A 17,894-nucleotide genomic window follows, 5' to 3' on the forward strand; every position below is an offset into this window, starting at 1 on the left:
TTTTTTGAAGAGGAAATATAGAGGGAAAGGGGTGCGGCATCGGCGCGGGGAGAAGGGTCTGGGCACCAGCGGCGGGTAGGAGGCACTGTTGGGGTGGCTAGGTTTGGGGAATCGTGGTTTTCTAAAAAAAAAATTTGTTTTTAAATTAGTTTAATTAAATAATTCAAATAAGAACCAATTAGCAAACTTAACTTGACTAACATACATAGTAGAGGTGGGCATCGTGCCGTGCTAGGCCACACTTGTCGCCCGTGTTTTTTTTTTTATTTAAAAAAATCGATATATTTTTTTGAACAACTTTTAAAATGGATACACTATTTAAATAATTTTATTAACTTATGTGTATGTTATTTTATTATTATATTATTATTGTTCTTTTTATTATTATAGTTCTTTATTATTTATGTTATTTTTATTATTAATTTGTTTGAAGCAGCGAAATGAGTATTCGTTTTGCATGGGCTGCGCTGTGCCTGGCGTGCCGCATGCCGTACTTGGACGTGTCATGTGTCGTGCTCGCGGATTCGTGCACGTGCCAAATTTTCGAAATTGTGTTCACGACACGGCCCACTTCTCGGTCATCGTGCCGTGCCGTGCCATTTTTGTGTCGGGCCGCCCGCGAAAAGCCCGACCCATGCCCATCTCTAATACAAAATTAACGGAAAATCGTATGTGGTGATATTTTCATGAAACTGATGATCATATGATGAATTTAAAAAATTTCAATGGTATATAATAAATTAAGTTAAAACTCAAGACCACAAGGGTGTATGGTGAAAAAACCGTAATAAAAAATATATATATATATATTTTTGCATTCGTTGAAATTCAGGGTATATGGTGAAAAAACCGTAAAAAAAAATAAATTAAATAAAATAAAAGGGTAATGTTATATGTAGCCCTAAGTATACTCTTGAAAATTGTATAAAATTAGAAATTCATGACAAAAACACGCGTAAATCAGTATTATTAGTGTTTATATTTTGATGATTTCTTAACTTTTTACTTGTAAATTTTGCATTCGTTAGAGTTCTTCAGCAACTCAACAATTGTGTAAAAATAAACAACTCGACAACAAAAATCTGAAATCACAAATATATTGAAGCCTAAAATTTTGAAAATACAAGAAGAATTCATGTCAATGGAGGTTCCTCCAAATTCAATTTCCCTCTCTTCCTGGGATTACCTTCTTCTCTTCTTCCTACGTCCTTTCTTCGCCCTTCTCTTTGTTCTCTCCGTCCTCTGCTTAGGTATATCAATTCAACTGCAATTAAAGAATCAATTTTTTGAATTTTGATCAATTAATCATCTGAGAAATTACAATATTAAGGTTAATTGATTGATTAATTGATGAATGATCTCAAATTGCAGGTTGGTGGATGGCGTGGAAATTGGTGCTAGTTCATGTTCCATTGGTACAAGAAATCTTTGGATTGCGTAAAAAATCTTCTAAACCCAAGAATCCAGAGCGTCGCTATTCTCAATTCTACAAATCCCGTGATTCTTCTGCTAATCCTCCTCCTTAATTATGGTCGCTATTCTTTCAATTATTCAATTTTCCAACTTTATATTTTTTGTGATGAATTGGCAATATTTTGTGATTTATTAGCTTATTCTTTGTTTGAAAATTGTGTAAATGTGTAAGTAAGTTGCAATTCTGTGGTTTGTGTGAACGAATTATTGCATTTTATTGGATACAAGTACCATTCAAACATTGTGGTTTTGGCTGAGAAATTTAAATGAAATACCGATCAAGTATATCTTAGTTGTATTAATTGAAGTTGAACTATGTGTTTCTGTTCACTCTAATCCCAATCAATTCATATAATATTGGTCTATATAATTGCACAAGGTCAGATTAGACTAGTTCGGCAACTTAAAATTAGATTAGTTTAGTTTAGGAAATATACTGGTTTTCATGTCCAATTTACAATTCTATTGTTATAATAAGTTCAAATAACTGTAAATCAGATTAATATGAATTCGTGATTGAGAAGAGGCGAAGAGATTGGTTTAGGAATGTATTTTTGCCATTATAACGACCATTCTTAAGTCTACATATTTCATAAAAAGCATGGAAAGTGAAAAGATTATTGCGTTCTGTGTTGATTTATGAATATGGTACAATGCTTTGTGTACCCTTTTCAGAGTAGATGATTCCTCTAATTTCATCATCTTTGCTAGTTGCTAAGTAATTAAAAGCATTATAATTTTCAACATGTATCCGGTTGATGGATGGATAAATTTCATAGATTTCCAGCATGCCCTTTTTTTTTTTTTACAATCTAGAAAGACTTTGTTGGCCTAGAAAGAAATTATGAAGTGTGATTGTGGAGGATTCTTAGGTCGAAATTTGGTTTTTAGGAAACCTTGTTGCTGAAGCCATTCCATGAAGTTGAATTCATAAGTTTCATGTATGTCTGAAGCATAAGTTGCCAATGAATTAAATACATAATAATTGATCTATTATGCTTGATGCTTGCATAGCTGTATGAATCTCCAAAAATAAACAGACTTTTTGATTCATAATCCAAGTAGAGGGCTTTGATCTAGCTTCTTTGGGTAGGATAGCTGAAGGTAGAAAATATTTAGATTCATCTCCAATGGTTTAAGCAGGTCAAGGGTTGTTTAGGTAGGTTTAGCAGTGTACATTTCATTGGAGATGCCCTTATTGAAAAATCCGAGTCTAACAATCTTATATACGTAGAACGTAGTTGATGTTTAGTGCATATAACTTTTGCAAATTAAATATAACTGACTGGGATACTATAGGTGAGGGCCGAGGGGGATGAATTAAACTTTGACTAATTCGATTTTTTAATCTTTAAATTTAAGTGCCCCCAAATTTATCACTTCCAAAGTTACAAGGTCTCAAATTTGAATTCTTACCGATCATTTAAATTTATCTTAAATCTTTGTGGGTTTGAATACCATCCACCACCCTACATTATTGGCATTTGAAAGTCTTGGTAGTCTCCTTGGAGCTTACTACAAGAATCTGAATTAGGACAGGGCGCAGCAAGCCTCCCATTCCGGCATTCCCCCACCTCAAGCTCTTTCCTTTGGATTCCTCTCCCTCCCTTTCGTCCTTCTCTTTTGTGTACAAACAGTGCTATGTCTCTCTTTCATTGTATACCTATTTCCATTGTCACAGTGTCAAACAAATTACTTATTGAGGGCTCTCTCTAATGCTGCTCACGTTTTTCTGTGTGCTTTATTTTTTAGCTGCTAATCAAGACCCCTCAAAAGTTAATTACTTCCAGTTTGTCCGTCTTCACAGCTTTCGGTTTATTCTTCTTTTTCCTTGATATGATGATATCCTTAAAACTTTCATATGGGTTAGGGGTGCTCATTTCATATCTATCAGATTTGAAGGTTCTATGGGACCGGAGGGTTATGAGGAAATGCTATGTTGTAAGGTTGGAGAAGCTTCTGAAAAAGGAACTAGAATTAAATTATTGTCGGGACAATATAATTGTGTTCAAATTGGGATTGGGGTTTGGAAATTGATTGATGTGGAGATAATTAAATTTGAGTTGCTGGGAAGGTGAGGAAACTTATATTTGTTAGACTCGTAGCATATGAGCATTGGAAGAAAAGGTGGTTGGTTACTTTGGCATACAGGTGTTTGAAATATAGAGAAATGGAGGTATATGCTTCAATACATGAAATTTTGTACAGCCAGCATTGATTATGCGTGTTTGTTTTCTTGCTAAGAAATTTTGATGTTGTAGCTCTATTTGGAATGTGGATGTTGCTGCACTTGGTTCTGTTTGTTTTGACGAAAAATATTTTCCCACTTTTTGCTGTTTGGCTTATGAACGGTGGTAAACAATTTTCTTAAAGGTGGGACATATTTTTCTAAACAGCAGAAATCATTTTCCTTTTGAAATTTTGAAATGAAGGGATGTCACGTTTTCCTTCCTACTCTTAACAGTCCTAATACCCCCTTTTTCTCCTCCCTTATTCTTCAATTCCCTCCATAGTTTTACTTGTAAGATTATGTTATCCGCTGCTCATTGTTTTCCAATCATATTACCGTAAAATATTTTTGTAAAAATAAAAGAGCCTCTGATGAAAGTAAAATGGCTAGTTATCTTTTCCTTTTATCTCCTTACTTTGCATTTCAATTTCAGCTTATATCTGATAGTATATTGGTTCTTGACAGTCGCTGCAATGTTAATGTTGTGTCTTGCCTGGTAGATTGATGTTAAAGCTTATGGATCATATTAATACAGATGGATAGATATGGGCAACTATGCAGAACCTGGTTCTAGACGGAGAAATTGTAGGATTATGCTATGCGCTTTTTGCTTTGTGAACTGTTTGTTCGTGTTTATCACTCTGATGTTGAGATTTGTGGACACGGTAGATATTATTGTTCTGCTTGGCCTGAATTAGAATGTGATGCTGCGGATCTGTTGTGAAGGAGAGTGTCCCTGAAAGCTCCAAAGTCGAAACAAAACATTGGGTCAGCGATCATTATCTTCCCATCCACACAAGGTCACAAGGGAGTATCTGATTCTGTTTTCTATACTTGTGGACACCAATTCATGGTCCTACTTGAACTACACCGGACCATGCTCCATGTCCCCAACCATCGCAATCCCTCTTCCCTAATATGTACCCAAGCTAATTATTTCGCGTTACCACATTATGTGGATTGGTGAATCCGTGCAAACATTGTAAAAAATTGATGTGTGACATAAAGAGTTGTATACTTGTATTGTATGGCTTGAATCTTGTACACAAATACGGATTGTATGGACGACCTAGCCTTAGAATACAGTATATATTCACTACTCCATACGTTTTATGTATTTTTAATCATATATATCCAACAGATAATCATTAAACGATTTCCCATAATGTTGTTGAAATAAAAATCAATTCCCATAATACATTGATTTAAAAATAAATTCCCTACATAGTGTCCACGTAGGATCGTTTTTTTTGCTTTTGGTTCAACTTAAAACCGCTAATGGTAATAGCGGTTTTAAAAAAGAGACCGCCTCCAACAATAACAGGTCTCTTTGCGTCCTTGGTTAATTCACAAGGCATAGTCTACAGGAAAATTATTTCAAAGAGACCGCCTTTCAATACGACAGGTCTCTTTGTGTCCTTGTTAATTCTTAGCCCACAACAAGAAAAGAGAGCGCTGGCAATTACACTTATAACTTCAAAGAGACTGTCTTTCAATAAAAACAGGTCTCTTTGACTTTATTTTACAAAAATTGCAAAACCGCTAATACCGTTAGCGGTTTTAAGTTGAACCGAAAACCAATCCTACGTGGACACTACTTTGGGAATTTGTTTTTAAAACGAAGCATAATGGGAATTAATTTCTATTTTAACAATATTAAGGGAAATCGTTCGATAATCATTTATTAATTTAATCATATCAAAATGGATGAGATAATTTGGTATATACGAAGTACAATTTTAAAAATAAATAATTTGGTATATAATGATAGTTACTCCTTCCGTTCCACAACGATGTTTTTGTTTGGAATCTTTGACTTTTTATAAAGAGAGAATTTTCTAAATTTCTCTTAATCTATAATAACAAATATAGTCATGTGGGATTTAGTTTGATTCGTTTTACTGAGTAGATTATTGATATCTAAGTTTTATAATTTTTGCTAGTGTGAGATTAAAGATATTTGCGGTCAAAGATGAGTAAAAATTTGCATCGATTTACGGAACAGGAACATCATTTTGAAATGCAATCAGTATAATGATAACATCATGCAAATCATGATCCAATACTTATATTGTACTCCCTCCGTCCCATAATTACAGGCAAATATACTATTTTGGGTGTCTCAAAATGTTCTTCCTATTACTAAAACTAACACCTAATCATTACTGAAAATAGTATAGTGCACCCGGGTGCACCATGCGCATGGTGCACCCGGAAAGAACATTAGACATATTTTAAAGAACATGGGCAAAAAAAAGAACATGCTAGTGTTAGAAAAAGAACATACCTATGTTTGACAAAAGAACATGTTTGTGTTTGACAAGAACATGACATTACAAAGAACATAAAGTCTTTACAAAAAGAACATGTTATTTTTCATGGTTATTTAGGTGTTGAACGTATTTGAAAAAAAACATTATATTTGACAAAAAAGAACATGTTCGTGTTTGACAAAGATGTAGGTGATCATTGGGTGGGCCGGGCCAAGATTAAAAAATCAGCTCACTTCTCGGGTCGGGCCAAATTTTGGGCCGAAGTTTTTGTGCCCAAAATTGTCCGGCCATGCGGGCTTTTCGGGTCGAGTAAAAAAATCAACTAAAATGCATAAAACGCATTCCCAAACCCGCCCAATAAATTAAATTTAAGGGCCAGGTCCGACCCGATTTTGGGGGCGAAAAAATTCTGCCCAAAACCCGTCCAAAATCGGGTCGGGCCGTTCTAACTTTGATCACCTCTAGCCAAAGAACATAAAGTCTTTACAAAAAGAACATGATAATACATTAAAGAACATGTTCTTTTTTCTGGTTACTCGAGTGATTGATTTTATTTATTTATTTATTTATTTTTAATGTACATACATTAAAGAATATATTGTATAATATAAAGAACATATAGTTCAAACTCAAAGAACATAATCATCAAGCTTAAAGAACATATTATGCTCATGTTCTTTATAATTATATATAATGTTCTTTTTTTGTCATGTTCTTTTAAATATACCTTATGTTCTTTTCGGGTGCACCAACCATATATTAAATCATTACTTACTTTTTAGCTTTTCCATACAAATTACACACATATCTAAAAAATCATTACTTACTTTTTCTTTTTTCATACAAAATACACACGTACCTAAAAAATCATTACTTACTTTTTAACTTTTCCATACAATATTCTTCACTTTTTATCTTTTTTCATACAATATTCTTCTACCTTTTCTATTATCCTTAAAAACCGTACTTTTTAGAGTTATTTGTCTGTAATTATAGGACGAAGAGAGTACTATTATAATAATAACATCATCCCGCATATCACGTTACGTTAAAACTTTTATAAAATAAATAAAAAAAAAGAACTTTTCAAAGTAGCCATATATACCCTTTTTTCTAATAAAACATTATAAAGTTTTAAAATTAGTCATATATCCCTCTTTTTCCCTTGAAAAAACCCATGTACTAGTATTTTGCTATTCTTATTCTTAATATAAAATAAACATTTTAAAAATGAGAAAGTACTAACTTTTAGGAATAAAGGGAAATAAATAGCGCAATTGCGGATTGACTAATATTGTAAAGGGTTGTTTGGTTACACAAAGAAAATGGGGGAAGTGGAAAATTATGAAAATTTGAAAATACATGGGAAGTTAATTGCAAATTCATGGGAATTGCAAATTCATGGGAATTGTGACTTCCCACAAAATATGGGAAGTTAATTACCTAACCCCCCTAGGTAAGTCAAACTTCCCATGATTTGCAACTTCCCTCATGCCAACCAAACAACTTTATACAATTCCCATGATTTTGATGTAGGAACTTAATTCCCATGAAATACAAATTCCTATGGGAAATAGTAATTTCCCATAGAAACCAAACGACACCTAAGATTGTGGATAGTAATTCCTCCGCTTTTTAATAGTTGCAACACACACTTTTTCACGGTATTTAAAAATATGGGGTTCACATGATACAATACACTTTAAAATAGGATGAGTAGTTGTTACTTGTTAGTAGTGTAATTTAATGGGTCGTGTGCTTTAAATAAGAGAAATGGTATAATTATTCCCTAAAATAACTTTCTATTTATGATGTGTTGCAAGTATTGTGACATTTCCATTTTAATAAAGTGTTGCAAGTATTAAAAAACGGAGGAAGTATATTGAAAAAAACAAAAAAAAACACAAAAAAAAAACAAAAAAAAACTCAAAAGATGAAAGCAAAATAGATAATGGTGAATTTTCCACCTAATTTTCAATCTCAACTCAGGGCCTGTTTTCATTGACTGAACTCAGTTGAACTGAACCAAACTAAACTAAACTGAACTAAATTTATTAGAGTTGAACTGAACTGAACTGAACTGAACTGAATATTTTATAAGAGAAGGAAATTAGGAGCTATCTGAACTGAACTGAACTTATTAGAGTTGAACTGAACTGAACTGAAAATAAACGAATGAGAACAGGCCCTCGTTACTTGTAAGGCCTTAAAACTAATTTATTAGATGTGTTATATTAAGGAAAATTTCACAAAAATAATCCAACCTTTAGCTTGTTCTCCCAAAATAATCCAACCTTTTGAATAACCTTGAATAATCCTAAGTTTACTACTTATCTTCTCTTACCGAGCCTTTTTGACCGGTTACCTGAACTTCAGGTTACTTTTTTAATTTTTATTTTATTTTTTTTATTTTCCTTAATTAATTTCCCCTGCCTTCTTCCTTCTCCCCTCTTCAACACTATTTCAAGCTTCTAGCCATTAACAATGGCTCCTTCACCTCTCTCAACCTTGCTGCCACCGTGCACAACCTCACCTCATTGTCAGCCTAACCCATTTTCCCATCAACCAGCCCGCCCCACTAGCACCTCCTCTTCCTGTCGACCAGCTCTCCACGTGCCACAACCTCGCAATTAGCCCGTAACTTAGCCACCACCACCACCTCCGCCACCACTAACCCCACCCAAACCCACTCCCACCAGACTCACAACCACCAATCCCACCTAGTTGTATACGGCCATACCCGAATTCACCAACCCACCCCAACCTATACCCGAAACCCCAATTCTACCTACCCAGAACACGAAACCCCAACTCCCACCAATTTCCTTCTTTTTTCTCCCTCTCAATTGAATTTTGGGCAGAATTGGGCGGCCGTAAGCCGTTGATGTTGTGGGTGTTGTTTTCGGTTGTGGGTGGGTCATGGATGTTGTGGTGAGTGGTGATGTCGGTGGTTGTTTGTGGTGGTTCTAGGCGGCGGTGCTTGTAGTACTGTGATGGTTTGTTGAGTGGTGTTGGTGGGTGATAATGGAGGAAGGAAGAGGAGAGGGAAACAAACAGAGGGGAAGGAGATAAAAGTTTTTGTTTTTTTTTACAAAAAAAAATAGAATTTAAATTTATTATTTAAATTAAAAATAAAAATTTGACCAATCAGAAATTGCCACGTGGATGGTAACCGGTTGAAAAGGGTAAGGTGACCTGCTGGGGTTGCTAGGAGAAAATCTAATATATATATATAAATAAAGTAGGCATTTTTCGGAAGCATTCGACGCGCCACATAAGAAAAGGTATTATTTTGATCAATGAAATTTTAGATTAATAATTTATTTTAGAATTAAAAAATTCACTTGCCACCTAAGAAAAAGTGACGAATAAGATTTAAGAATTTTGCCACCTAGGTAAAAATAACGAATAGTAAACAATTAAAATTTAAATTATTTAAAAAACTAATAATTATCTTTTTTACATATATGGATGTAAATCTTTGATCGTAAATATCTTTAATCTCTCCCTAGCAAATATTATAAAAATTAGATATTAAAAATGTACTCATCGAAACGAATAAAGCTAAATCTCATATCACTATGTTTTTCCTTATACACAAAGAGAAATTAGAAGATTCCCCCTAATTTTTTTAATAGTTAAAAGATTTTAGATGAGACTAACATTTTGAAAGTGTAATTCCTCTCTTATGTGTAAAATTTGGTACACCATGGACCACAAAGTATATAAAAAAACGCATTTGCAAAGGACTTATTTTAATCAATAAATAAAATAATTTGTCATTTATTTTATATTAAGCAAAATTAAAGAATAAGGTTTGACATTTTAAATTCAAGCGCCGCGTAAAATAAATAAACCTACGAAAGATAACTTTAGTGTTAAAATTAAAAAAAAAAAATTATTTTATGATATTAGGAATTATATTCAAATATCCGATGAATGATCTTCATATAAAAAAAATCTTAAATTAATTAAAAAGATTTACTAGAATTGTGCATCGCACGGGCTTTTATCTAGTATATAATAAACTTAGGATTATTCAAGGTTAATCGAAAGGTTGGATTATTTTGGGAGAATTAGACAAAGGTTGGATTATTCTTGTGAAATTTTCCTTGTATTAACTATTTTTGAACTTAATTCTTTTGAAGGTAAAGCATAGTGAATGACATTCATACACTAATTTATTGGGGTTTTAATGACAATTATCCTTTGGTATATTATACTTTGTTCACCTCACATTGACTTATGTTAACCAAAATAGATATAAAATGCTTATTTAAAAGACATACGTAGTACATTTTTTTTTCTCTTTATTATACGGAGTACAATGGATTGTAAGAAAAATTAAAAATTTCAATACCTTAGATATGAATGTATGATTCAACAATTTACCATTAAAGATTTGAATAGTGTTGATTAGAAACAATTTAGACTTGTAATTAATCATATACAAACCTTCAATCTTTCTTTCAACCTTCAATCTTAAGTGCTTACTCATATAAAAACTAGACAGAAAATAAATACACAAATATATACAATACTTTTTTTATTAGGAAAATTATGTAGAGTACTTCACTACTTCGTATAAATAATAAATAAATAAATAAATAAATAATGGCGAATAAAGACATGAGCAATGGACCTACCCATGGCCATCATACATGAATCTTGAACAACGGTAAAAAAAAAAAATTAAAAAAAGTACGAATCCCATAGTCAATAAAAGAGTTATACAGTCATTCGTAATTATTTCGGAATATTTGTTTTTCTGGATAATCCGATTTGTGGTTCTGGGAACTGATTTTGGTTCATTCTTTCGTCTTCCAATTATCTGTAAGTTTCTCAAATCTTTTCGTTTTATTTTCTGTTTTTATCATTTTGATTTGATTTGATTTTTTTATTTTTTTAATCTTTGATGATGCTTATTGTTTCGTTATGATTATGCGATTGCTATTTTGATTGTTTGATTTAGATCCAGATTTTGGTTTTTTTTTTTTTTTTCCGAATTTTTTTTTTTTTAAGGGCTTTTAACATCGATGATATGATGCATGCGATTTGATTATTGTTTTGATAATTATGATTGTGGTTTTAAATTTATCGTTTATCTCTTTAGATCTGATGAATTAGGTTGTTTTTAATTGGTTTTCTAATTCTGTAATCGTTAAATTTCTGCGATTTTCGTGTTATCGTTTTGAAGTTGTTTTTAATTTGAGAAAGCGATATGAGATTGCGCGATTTTCGTGTTTGAGTTTTTCAACAATTTGATAAATCTCTGTCATAATGCGACACTCCATCAAAAGCGGAATAAGCATAAACATGGTTCTTTTTTAAAAAAGTTAGGGTGAAAATTTGGACTTGTACCCAAATAACCCAATACTTTTTGTAAAATAACATACAACTGCTAATACTTCTATATGTATACGAGTTTTCAACTAATATACGATTAAATATTCACAAAGTGGTCGTTCTTTAAACTTAAATGTCCCTTATCTAAACTTAGGGTCTGTTCTCGTGCGTTTATTTTCAGTTCAGCTAAGTTCATTTCAGCTCCTAATTTCCTTCTCTTATAAAATATTCATTTCAGCTGAGTCTATGAGAACAAGCCCTTATTGTCCCTTCTTTAAGCTAGTCCAAAAGAACAAGCTTCATCACTTACAAACTAAGGGCCTGTTCATATTTACTTAATTGAGCTGAACTGAGCTGAACTGATTGGAGCTGAACTGAACTGAATTGAACTGATTGGAGCTGAACTGAACTGAACTGAACTAAGCTGAAATGAATATTTTATGAGAGAGGGAAATTAAGAGCTGAACTGAACTGAACTGATTGGAGCTGAACTGAACAGAACTGAACTGATTGGAGCTGAACTGAACTGAACTGAATTGATTGGAGCTGAACTGAACTGAACTGAACTGAAAATAAGTAAATATGAACAGGCCCTAAATGAGCAAGCTTAAAACACTTCATCATATCATCAAATTCAGTGACTGCAGTTTCACTCTTAATTGGCCCATCACTGAACTTATATAAGCTTATTTAGTCACACTTGAATTTGTCTGTTCATTGACAATTACACTACTAGAAAATAGGTGTTTTCCGTCGAAAAACGTGTTTATGATGGAATTCCATCGGAAACTGTCGTCGGAAAAGCGTTTGTAGGAAATACGACCATTTCCGACGGTAATCATGCATCGAAAGAAATATTCCGGTCCAGAAAAGTCCGTCGAAAATTTCCGACGGAATATAAATCCGTTGGAAAATTCATGCTATTAAAAAAACAAAAAAAAAAAATTCCCATACCAGCCCGCCTGGCCTGCACCACCACCCCGGCAGACACCCAAACCTTAACCCGTAAACACACTAACCCCTACCAACCCACCTAACCTATAAACAACCTCACCACCCACCAAAACTAGTAACCCACTTCACCACCAACTAGAACCCCAACTAGATTCCCAACCCACCTTAATAGAACCAGACCTACCCCATTTAACCGTAACTTACCCAAATCCAGATCTACTGCCCAAAACAAACCCAGATCTACAACCCTAACCAAAACAACAAACCAAAAATTAACAAAAAACACACACACACACACACAATCACTACAGCCGATAGGGGTGTTAAAAAAACCCCGACCCGACTGTCCTGACCCGCTGTCCCGGCAAATACCCGATGGGAATTTTCTCTAAAAAACCTGTTTTTTCAGGTCGAGTACCCGACTCGGCAAAACTGCCTTCTATCCGGGTCGGGACATGGGCCGGATTTTTTCAAAAACGGGTACCCGATTACCCGAATTTAAAATAAAAAAAAAAAATCCCCCTTAAACTCCTCACTGTAGGTAGTAAGGCAATTAGGGCTTTATACAACCTAACACTCTAACAGGCTAACAACCGTCACTCTCCCCTCCCCTTTCTCTTAACTCTCTCTCCCCTCTTTCATGTCTTCCCTTAACTCACAATCACACACTCTCACAAGAGTCACAACAACTTAGCAAGCCTTTTATCAACCAAGTGAATCGATGTAATTGAACCACGCAAGGGGTCTTCGACTCTTCGGTCCCACCGGAGCGGAACGACGGACAACCGCGTGAAAGATCTCCACCGCAACGGAACAACGGGCAACCGCGCGAGAGATTCCCACCGCAGCGGCAACCGCGCGAGTTTAAGTTCAGATTGCCAAGTTGTTCATTTGGGAATGATAATGGTGTTTGAGTGTTTCACTGTTCTCCTCTATTTTATCTTTGATATTTTGTATTTGCAATTGTTATTTCCCCTCAATTTCTTTTAACTCCTGGGTTGAATATTGATTAATTTCAATTCGTGTATTAGAAGCATTTTTTTATTGCTTTTATTTTTTATTATTATTATTATTATTATTATTATTATTATTATTATTATTATTATTATTATTATTATTATTATTATTATTATTATTATTATTATTATTATTATTATTATTATTATTATTATTATTATTATTATTATTATTATTTTTGGCAGGACATTGCATTTTTTTTTATTGCTTTTAGTTTTTTTTTTTTTTTTTTTTTTTGGGGCAGAATATTAGCATTAAACTTTCTTTATTTTAAGGTTTTTTTTTTTAAATTTTATTCGGGTACCCATCAACCCGACCCGAGAAATTTTAGTCGGGACATGGGCCGAGTAATTGACTACCCGAAAATCCGGGTACCCGGATTTGAACACCCCTAACAACCGATTGCCACAATTACAACACATAAAAAAAAACCCACAAAAAAGAAAGAAAATTAAATATAATATAACATAACTTTAACACCGAAATAAGATGTTAATTTCTCCTTGAATTTGGTTGATATGACCAAATTCGACCATGAAATCTCTAGATCTAGAAATTTCATGGCCGAATTTGACCGTAAAATCCATCAATTTGGATGAAAAATACCATGAGAAAAAAACCATGTGTAAGAGAAGATAACAGAGAGGAAAGAGAAGAAGAGAGAGAAAGAGAAGAAGAGAGAGAAAGAGAAGAGGGGAAAGAGGCGGAGTCCAGAAAGAAGAGGTGGAAAGAGAAAAGTGAAAAAGAGGGGAAAGAAGAAAGAAGAAAACAAAGAGGAAAGAAAAGAGGAGAGAGAAAGAGAAGGGGTAGGAGGCAGAGTCCAGAAAGTGAGAAAGAAGAGGAGGAAAGAGAAAAGGAGGAGAGATAAAGAGTAGGGGAAAGATTAAAAGGGGCATAAAACTTATATGAGAAAGGTGGGTTCCGAAATAGGGTTAAGGAGGTTTTTATTTTAATTATTTTAAACAAAATAAATATTTAGACGGAAATTCCGTTGAAAATAAACTTTTTGACAGAATATTCCGTCGTAAAGTACAAATATTCCGACGGATTTATATTCTGTCGGAAATTTCTGACAGATTATTTAAATTTGTCGCAAATTCCGTCGAAAATTTTGGATTTTTCGACGGAATTATGTCCATCGGAACAGTTCCGTCGCAAATCGACCTGATTCTTAGAGTGTTAGCAGAAGCTAATGAGCTACAAGTAGCCGATGTAGGAGATAAATTAATAAGCATTGAGAACAGAAATAGTATCATGATCAAGCAGTGGCTCTCTTGCACCTTCAATCTAGATTAAGTATCTTCTTTTTCTACAGGTTACAGTGTAGTATTAGCTTAGATGATTTAACATTGGGAAAAAAGGAATAAAAACCTAGACATCAAAGCATTACATTGCACAAGCATATCCTGATATCCACCTAATAATCAGAGTGATGTAACACTATTTGACATGATAAATAAACTTTAATCATCTAACCATGATACATTGTTTCCCCTGTGAGCTGTGAATGTCAAATTTAAATTACTACAATAAGATAGCAGAGTAGAAAATGAAAAGAGTCAAAACTTTTTCTTATAACGATCAACAAATCATTGACATATTCTATCACATATCATCATATATCTAGCACCTGATGTTTTTTTTTTAAAAGCATCACATTCCGTAGGCATGTGTAACAAAAAAAAAAAATTAAAAAAAAAATTAATAATTCCGTATCATTTTGAATATTTATATAGCATCATAAATAACATGTCGTTGATTAGATCTCAAATGTGTAACTTGTGACATATCCATAGTAATGTTAGGGCTGAGCAAAACTACCTGAAAAATCGAAAACCCGAAAATCCGATCCGTAACCGTTCCGAAAATTAGGGTACCCGATCCGATAACCATAATGGTTCGGGGACCCGTTCCGATACTTTGTTATCGGGTATGATTATGAGTATTATTTTAAAATTAACGGTTACCCGATCCGATCCGATTCGATAAGCATTTGTTTTGCTTTTTTTCCCTACTTAAATCTATTAATATAAATCTAAACTTTTACTTTACTTCATAATCACTTTATAATATCAATGATTAGTAATATTATTAATAATTTGGTCAAGATCATATGGTATTGTTGTTAATTAGTTGTAAATTATATCATAATAACTACATAATTAAGTTTTATTATCATTATTGGATATTTTATTGGGTACCCGATCACCGATCTGAAAATCCAGGTACCCAAACCTATCGGTTCCGGTTATGGGTATCACTTTTAGTGATTTTGGTTATCGGGTATCCGAACCGTTAGTACTAACGGTACGGGTACCCGTCCCATGCTCACCCCTACATAGTATCTATTGTCTAATTTAGGCATATACTAAGTACATCAATTAAGACAAATAACATTTTTAAATGCAAGTATGCAACTATTTTAAATTAAATTAAAGCTGACAATCATGTATGATTTTAGAAGCAACAAGAGATCAAGACATAATTGAACAAATTTTTCTATGAGGCATTTCATCAAACATTTACCGTGCAAGCTTAAATTTAAACTTTTCTTAATCATGGTGGACTAGTTGTATTTGCAAGCTTAATTTAATCTTTCAAATACAACTAGTCTACTATTGCCAAGAAAAGTTCAAACCTTTAAAACCAATTAAACTTTTTTAATAAAACGATAAACTTAGGAAAGTAAAAAATTAAGTACTTTTGAAATGACCAAAAAGTCACTGCATAAAAAAGAGTCAAACAATTCAAATTCCAAGTTTGATAAAACAAAAACCCTAAATCCCAGTTGTTCTTGCAAATTAGGAAAAAATGGAAGTGGGTGCGAAGAGAGAGAAGGAGAAGCAGAAGGAGAATGAAAAACCTCCTTATGTCGTTGCAAAAGATGATACCAAGCCGGTTCTTCAAGACCCTGTAAAAATTCTCTCTTTTTCTTTCTTTCATTTTTTAATGTAGTCGGGATTTGATCTCAGGTCTTGAATACCACCCTTGAGACTTTATAAAAATGTTATGTGTCTAACATGTTATTTATGTAATTGTAATTCTTAGTTATGGAGTTCAGACCCAACTCAAGCTGAACAAGCAGTGCTGCGGTTGCCACCATTTCCCTTGAGATCAAAATCTTAGTTCAATTTGAGATGTTAATCATGTTATGGTGAATTTGCTATGTGTAAGAGCTGTTTCATGAGTTTTTTTTTTTTTTTTTTTTTTTTTTTGTAATGCTACTTTTGTTGGTTTTTGAACTGATGTACAATTGATTGAATGGAGTGATGTGCTGATATAATTATGATTATTTTATGAAATTCTTTATGGTATGAAATGGAAATATTATCATCTGTTAGTCTGTTATTGATATCTGACTTGGCTGGTGTTCGTTTTGTCCTAATCAATTGAACTCATAACATCACTCCTTCCGTCCCAAATTAATTGCAACAACGGCACAAACATTGGAGTAAACGCATATAAACAACAGAGATATTGTAGGCTTTTAAACTTAAGGATAGAACCAGTAGTATTAGACATCAACTTTGTTACAGTATAACAAATTCATTGCAATTTTACCTCGTATAGAGTGAAATTCATCTCTTTTTAATACAAGGTGTGTAAAATTTCAACAAATAAGTTCTTACATACAAAAAAGCTTACTTAAATTTAACATTAAATCAAAAATTCCAAAGATCTTACATTACTTGTGACAGTCAAGAATATCAAGATGACAAAATTTAAGAATTCATTACAATATTTAGTTAGTGAGGCTAATGTAGGTTTCTCATTTTTGCTATAATATTTAGCCAAATTCTTAACACTTAGTTGTTCCATCCTACACTAGCCATCTTGAGATTCTTGACTGTCACAAGTAGTGTGAGATCTTTGGAGTTTTGGATTTAATGTAAAATTTAAGTAAGCTTTTTTGTATGTAAGAAATCATTAGTTGAAATTTTAAATACCTTGTATGAAAAAGAGATGAATTTCACTCTATACGATGTAAAATTGCAATGAATTTGTTATACTGTAATTAAGTTGATGTCTAATACTACTGGTTCTATCCTTAAGTTTTAAAGCCTACAATATCTCTATTGTTTATATGTGTCTACTCCAATGTTTGTGTCGTTTTTGCAATTAATGTGGGACGGAAGGAGTGATGTTATAAAGTTCAATTGATTATGACAAAATGAACACCAAACAAGCCAGATATCAGTAACAAACTAACAGATGATAACATTTTCATTTCATACCATGAAGAATTTCATAATATAATCATAATTATATTAGCACATCACTCCATTCAATCAATTGTACATCAGTTCAAAAACCAACAAAAGTAGCATTGCAAAAACTCTTGGAAAAGCTCTTACACATATAGCAAATTCACCATAACATGATTAACATATCAAATTGAACTAAGGGGTTGTTTGGTTACACAAAAAAAATGAGGGAAGTGGAAAATCATGGGAATTTGAAAATACATGAGTTGTTTGGTTGACAATAAAAAGTGTAAATGAGGGAATTGCAAATTCATGGAAATTGTGACTTCTCACAAAATATGGGAAGTTAATTACCTAACCCCCCCTAGGTAAGTCAAACTTCCCATGATTTGCAAC

The 17,894-nt window shown here is 33.1% G+C and overlaps 2 long non-coding RNA genes across 3 annotated transcripts; both read left to right on the plus strand.

Moving 5' to 3' along the window:
* The first annotated feature begins 1,113 nt into the window (after window positions 1-1,113).
* LOC145558397 (uncharacterized) lies at window positions 1,114-4,859 on the plus strand. Of its 2 annotated transcripts, XR_014092458.1 has the most exons (3): window positions 1,114-1,250; window positions 1,372-1,531; window positions 4,169-4,859. It is a non-coding gene; the product is annotated as an uncharacterized LOC145558397 (long non-coding RNA). The 2 variants fall into 2 exon arrangements; XR_014092457.1 differs by lacking the exon at window positions 4,169-4,859 and having other exon boundaries at window positions 1,372-1,758.
* A 5,800-nt stretch (window positions 4,860-10,659) lies between these two features.
* LOC145558404 (uncharacterized) lies at window positions 10,660-16,470 on the plus strand. Its single transcript, XR_014092459.1, has 3 exons — window positions 10,660-10,809; window positions 16,099-16,206; window positions 16,342-16,470. It is a non-coding gene; the product is annotated as an uncharacterized LOC145558404 (long non-coding RNA).
* The last annotated feature ends 1,424 nt before the right edge of the window (window positions 16,471-17,894 follow it).

The sequence above is a fragment of the Chenopodium album genome, chromosome 1, assembly GCF_948465745.1.
Source record: "Chenopodium album chromosome 1, dcCheAlbu1.1, whole genome shotgun sequence".
NCBI lineage: Eukaryota > Viridiplantae > Streptophyta > Magnoliopsida > Caryophyllales > Amaranthaceae > Chenopodium > Chenopodium album.